We start from the raw sequence: 6,559 nt of genomic DNA, 5'->3' as shown, positions 1-6,559 counted from the left end.
ACCTATGACCAAGTAATTTACTCCTAACTAATAGAAACAGAATTTCATACCTCTATGCAAGAATATTCACAGAAACATTATTAGTAATAGCTGAAGACTGACAGTTTTAAATACTACTTTGACCATGACTTATCACAGGAGGCCAGGTGTGGGACTTTCCACCTGCAGCCTCATGTCAGTGCTCAAAAAGTTTCAGATTTTGGAGCATTTCAGACCTCAGATTTTCTATTAGGGATGTTCAATCCATAGTAGAAATAAATCATGGCTGTTTCATAAAAGTGGCTTTTGTTGTTTGTTTTTGTCATTGAATCCATGGCCTCATACATGCTTAGCAAGTGCTCTTCCCCTGAGCCACACTCTCAGCCCTTCAAGCCCTTTCATTAGGGCACTAATCCTAGAGGTGAGGGCTCAACCCTTTATGACTTAATTGCCTCTTAAGACTGTTATGTTGGTGATTAAGTTTCAATATATGAATTTTGGGGGACATTTCAATCATAGCAGCAAGGGTAAAATATTTTGAGAGAAACTTAAATACAGACTTTTGTTGAAAGACCTGTTCAGTTATTAGGAAACTGAGTCCAGGAGGTGGAATTCAAGACACGATGCTGAATAAATAAACTGCACCCAAGAGTGGGGTCCCATGTCTGTAATCACAGCAACTCGGGAGGCTGAGGCAGGAGGATCACAAGCTTGAGACAAGCCTCAGCAATTTAGCAAGGCCCTAAGCAACTTAGCAAGTTCCTGTCTCAACATTTTTAAAAAAGAAAGAAATTAGCAAAAATGTCTATGAATGTAGTAGTAGGAAAAAAAAAAAAAAGGAGGGAAGCTTCGAATCCCAGGAAACTAAAATGCTATGGAATAATAACATGGAGGTAAGGGAGGAGAAACTGGGGAAAAATCATCTAAGTTTCTGTCTGTCTGTTTTTTGAGTACTCAGTATTGGACCTGGGGGCACTGTGCCACTGAGTTACATCTCCAGCCCTTTCTATTTTGAGAAAGGGTCTCACTAAGTTGCTGAGGCTGGCCTCAAACTTGTGATCCTCTTGCCTTAGCCTCCAGAGTGGCTGGGATTACAGGTGTGCACCATCATAACTGACTAATTTTTTTTAAGAGTTTTTTTTTTTTTTTAGAGAGAGAGAGAGAGAGAGAGAGAGAGAGAGAGAGAGAGAGAGAGAGAGAACTTTTTAAATATTTATTGTTTAGTATTCCGTGGACACAACATCTTTAATTTATTTGTATGTGGTGCTGAGGATCGAACCCAGCGCCACACATGCCAGGCGAGCGTACTACCGCTTGAGCCACATCCCCAGCCCCTGACTAATTTTTGTATTTTTAAGAAGGATGAATAAAATAATCAGTTTGCTGGAGATGTAACTTGGTAGTAAAGTGCTTGGCCTAGCATGTTCAAAACTTTGGGTTAGATTCCCAGCACTGGGGGGGGGGGGGAAATGCATTTTAAGCTTTGTAAGGTGATATTACAAATTTAATTTCTAAATGTATACAAATAGAATGCATACTTTCCAAACCAATGAGTAGGTGTGTTAGTCATCTTTCTGTTGCTATGACAAATACCTGAGATAAACAACTTAAAAGGAGGAAAGTTTTGTTTTGGCTCATGGTTTCATAGATTTCAGTCCATGGGCCACATTGCTTTGGGCCTGTGGCAGCACCGTATGTCATGGTGGGAGCCCAGGTTGGAGGAGGTCTTCCACCTCAGGATGGCCAAGAAGTGAAAGAGAGAGGAAGAGGGAATTTCCCCTTCAAGGCCATGCCCTCAACGGGCTAGCTACCTTCACTGGGTTCCATCTCTTGAAGGCTCCTCTACCTTCCAAAGTGCCACAGGCAACCAAACCTTTAATATATGCATTTTTGAAGATCAATGCAGATTCAAATATTAGGTTGGGTAGGCATGATGGTGCAATATCTGTGATCCCATTGACTCTGGAGGATCTTAACTTCCAGGCTAATCCGGGCAATTTAGCAAGACCTCAAAGTAAAACATAAAAGATGCGAGGATGTAGCTCAGTGGTTGAGCACCCCTGGGTTCCATCTTCAGTACTGAACAAAAATAAATTAAAAAATGTATTTATACTGAACAGGTATAGGCTTTTTTCTTGAATTATTCCTTAAAGAATATTATATAACAATAATTTATATGTCAATTATATTTTATTGAGTATTATAAATGATCTCAGAATGATTTAAAGTATATGGGGGGTTATGTGCAGATTATATGCAAACATTGATCCACTTACATAAAGGACTTACGCATTCATGAATTTTAATATCCTGGGTGTTGGTGAGGTGGGGGGTCCTGGAACCAATACCCCAAAAGATACGGAGAGATGACCATATCTGCCAAATATCAAGTCAGAATAACTATGGTTTCTCTATCAGTTATTTTTTCAAGTTAAAATGGTATTCTATGAAAAAAATCCATGACTCCAGTCATCCCAAGTGCATTTTCAGGGCACAATCATCCTTCTTACTGTGGTCTGTAGCACAATATTTTTATTTTGTTTTTGTTTTTCTTTTAATTTTTTATTTGTGGAGGGTTCTTCCCCCAAGAGTTCATTTTTTTAAAAAATTTTATTTTGAGATTAAATAAAGGTGACATCACTAAGTTGCTTAGGGCCTCATGAAATTTCTGAATCTGGCCTCAAATTTGCAATCTTTCTTCCTCAGCCTCCCCAGCCAATGGGATTTCCTGAATGTACCCACTGTGCCTGGATAGTCTGGATAGTGTGTGTGTGTGTGTGTGTGTGTGTGTGTGTGACCAGGGATTGAACACATGGGTATTTAACCACCGAATGACATCTCCAGGACTTTTTTACACTTTATTTAAAGACAGAGTCTCTGCTGAGGCTGGCTTTGAACTTGAGATCTTCCTTCCTCAGCCTCTCAGGCGGTTGGGATTACAGGGGTGCCCCACCATGCATACCTGGATTAAGTGAATTTTTAAATACAGCTGTATTTGAATAAGAATTCTGTACAAATAAAACATATACTTTAACACAAGAGCGCAAGAAAATAATATTTTATTTATAAGTTTTCTTTATTTTTTGATACTGGGGATTGAACCCAGGAGCCCTTTATCACTGAGTCAATCGCCAGTCCTTTTTATTTTTTATTTTGAGACAGGGTCTAAGTTGCTTAGGGCCTTACTAAATTGCTTAAGCTGGCCTTGAACTTGTGATCCTCCCGCCTCAGCCTTCCACGTGGCATGTGTCACTGTATCTTGCAAGACTTAATAAGATTATTGCTATTGCTTTTTAAAAGATATTTTACCTAAAATAGGGTTTAAAACAACTGGGAGTGCACGGTGATGAGCAATGAAATCCTACATAACATAGTTTGAAATCCTCTGCATGATTCCTGTTAAGGCATCAGTTTTCCCGCCTTTGCTTTCGTACCATCTTTACAAACGTGAACACAATGAAAAAGTAAAGTGATGTCTTAGCATTATTATGAAGATAGTTTCATTACGTGGATACCAAGGGTCTCAGGGCCGTGCATGTGCATTGAGAACCGTTGCTCTGGGTTGCAGGACCTCGTCCTAATCTCCACCTAATTCGTATTTTGTTGTCTTTCATCCTCTGGGTCCCTCTGGTTCCCCTGTGTGAGAAGTGGCTTTCTGTGTGAGAAGTGCCAGCGGGCCCCAACTGTGGGCGTGGCCAGTTTCAGGCAGCAGCCGGGTTTTTTTGTTTTCTGGTGGCAATTGCTCGGTGGCAGGGGCCCCTCACCCTCCTTTCCCCTACCTCACTTCCTCTTCCCCTCCCCCAACGCCTTTAACTCTTTCCTTCTCCCAGGGATGGACAAAACGCCAAGGTAAAACCTTAACTAAAAGACGCTGCCAGCCGGGCTCAGTGGCATTCGCCTGTCATCCCAGCCATTCAGGAGTTTGAGTCAGGAGAATGTAAAGTTTGAGGACAGCCTCAGGGATCTGGATACCCTCAGCCACTTAGCGAGACCCTGTCTCAAAATAAAAATAAAACGGCTGGGATGTGGTTCAGTGGTAGAGTGCCCCGCGTTCAATCCCCAGTACCAAATACATACATAAATAAATAAATAAACAACAGAGTGAATTGTGCTGAGCACTCTGTACAGCACCATAGTTAGTGTCCTTTATTTTATTTTTTTAACCAGAGATTAAACCCAGGAGCACTTCCTCACTGAGCCACATTCTCAGCTCTTTTTATTTTTTATTTTGAAATAGGGTCTGGTTAAGTTGCTTAGGGTCCTTCTGAGTTGCTGAGACTGGCTTGAACTCATGATCCTCCGTCTCAGCCTCCAGAGTGGCTGAGATTACAGGCCTGTACCATCCCATTTATTTTTGAAAGAAATTTGTTTTGTCAGGTGTGGTGGCCCAAGCCTGTAACCCCAGCTACTCTGGAGGCTGAGACAGGAGGATGGCAAGTTGGAGGACAGCCTTGGCAATTTATTGAGATCTTGTCTCAAAATAAAAATAAAAAAGGGTTCAATCCCTGGTGCTATAATAAATAAATAAGATGAAGCAAGCAAGCAAGCAATTTTCTATTTTCATTTAATATATCACAGAACATCCTTCTATCTATCTATCTATCTATCTATCTATCTATTGGTACTGAGGATTGAACTCAGGGGCACTTGACCACTGAGCCACATCCCCAGCCCTATTTTGTATTTTATTTAGACACAGGGTCTCACTGAGTTGTTTAGTGCCTTGCCTTTGCTGAGGATTTGAACTTGCAATCCTCCTGCCTCTGCCTCTGGAGCCTCTAGTATTACAGGCATGTGCCACTGTGCCCAGCTGGCTAGCTCTTTATTTGTGTTAGGTGCTGTTATTATCCTCATTTTCCAGATGAGGAAATTGAGGCTCAGAGAGGTTAGGTGATAGTCAGGCAATGAGACCCTTAATCATACAAATTACTCCTGCAAATTGGGAGAAACCTTTATGGTCTGGGAGTCTGCTACAACATAATAATATCACATCTGGTTCTTTTTCTTTTCTTTCTTTTTCTTTGCAGTGCTGGGGACTTGAATCCAAGGTCTCACACATGACAGGCAAGCACTCTACCATTGAGCTATATCTTCAGTCCCACATCTGTTTCTTTTTAATGGCTTTCAATTATTTCCCCTTGTCCAGATTCTGGCTCTCTGTTTTTGTTTTTGTGTTTTTAATTGTTTTGTAATTGTAGATGGACAGAATGCCTTTATTTTATTTGTTTATTATTATGTGGTGCTGCGGATAGAACATAGTGCCTCACACATGCTAGGCAAGTGCTCTGCCACTGAGCTACAACCCCAGCCCTGGCTCTCTGTTTTATTAGGACTTTTTAGGATTATAAATGCAACAGAGAGAAAATTTTGGTAAATTAAATAGTATGTCAAGGGCTAGGGTTGTGACTCAGTGGTAAAGCGCTCGCCTGACATCCACAAGGCACTGGGTTCAATCCTCAGCACCACATAAAAGTAAAATAAAGGTATTGTGTGTATATATATATATATATATATAGTTGTAGGTGGACACACTACCACAAAATACAAAAATCTTCCAAATATGCTTTGTAGCATATTATCATCCATTTGACAAAATAAGTCAAGGTAGTGGGCTGGGGAGATAGCTCAGTGGTGGAGAGCACTTGCCTAACATGTGCTGGGCCCTGGGTTCAATCCCCAGCATCTCTCTCTCTCTCTCTCTCTGTGGGTGTGGGTGTGACACACACCCCCCCACATCCCTGTAGTGTTTTGTACTTTTATTGAGGGCCTGGGGTGGGGGTCAGATACCTTACAGGATAACTCAGGTAAATAAATGCTGTGTCACCTCCCTACCTCTCACCCCCAGTGCATACTTGAGAAGGTAGGCTAGGATTTGTTTACTGTGTTAGTCAGTAATGGCTGCTAGAACAAAAATATCATAACCCAATGGTTTAACAGAATCTTTTCTTCTCTGTCCCCTGCCCCTTCTGAAATCTGAGAAGTCCAAGTTAAAGATGCAGCAGGAGTCCATCCTGATGAGGATGAGAGGGATCCACTGCCTCATGTCTCTTCTTACAAGGGCACTTAGTCTCATTCATGAGACTCCCTCCAAAGACACTGTCCCTAAATACTATCATATGCTGGGTGCAGTGGTGCATGCCTGTAATCTCAGTGGCTTGGGAGGCTGAGGCAGGAGGATTGCAAGTTCAAAGCCAGCCTCTGCAATCTAGGGAGGGCCTAAGCAACTCAGTGAGACTCTGTCTTTAAATGAAATACAAAAAGGGGCTGAGGATATGGCTTGGTGGTTAAGCATCCCTGGGTTCAATCCTCAGTACTAAATACATACATACATATCAACATGTTGGAGATCTGGGTACTTCTTGTGAATTGTGTGTGTTGGCAGTTTTTGTGGGAGGGGAAACAGTTCACTTGGTGGAAGGAATGGATGGTGCAAAGACACAGGGGCAGGACCTGTTTGGGAAACGGGTAGGGTTAGGGTTCTTTTTTTTTTTTTGAGTTTTTTAATATTTATTTTTTAGTTTTCGGCAGACACAACATCTTTGTTTGTATGTGGTGCTGAGGATCGAACCCGGGCCGCACG

Source organism: Marmota monax, unplaced genomic scaffold, assembly GCF_021218885.2.
Source record: "Marmota monax isolate L192 unplaced genomic scaffold, Marmota_monax_Labrador192_F-V1.1 WCK01_AAM20220418_F8-fsc00005, whole genome shotgun sequence".
In the NCBI taxonomy this organism is placed as follows: domain Eukaryota; kingdom Metazoa; phylum Chordata; class Mammalia; order Rodentia; family Sciuridae; genus Marmota; species Marmota monax.
The sequence above is the reverse complement of the archived record's forward strand: the minus strand, read 5'-3'. Positions refer to the sequence as shown.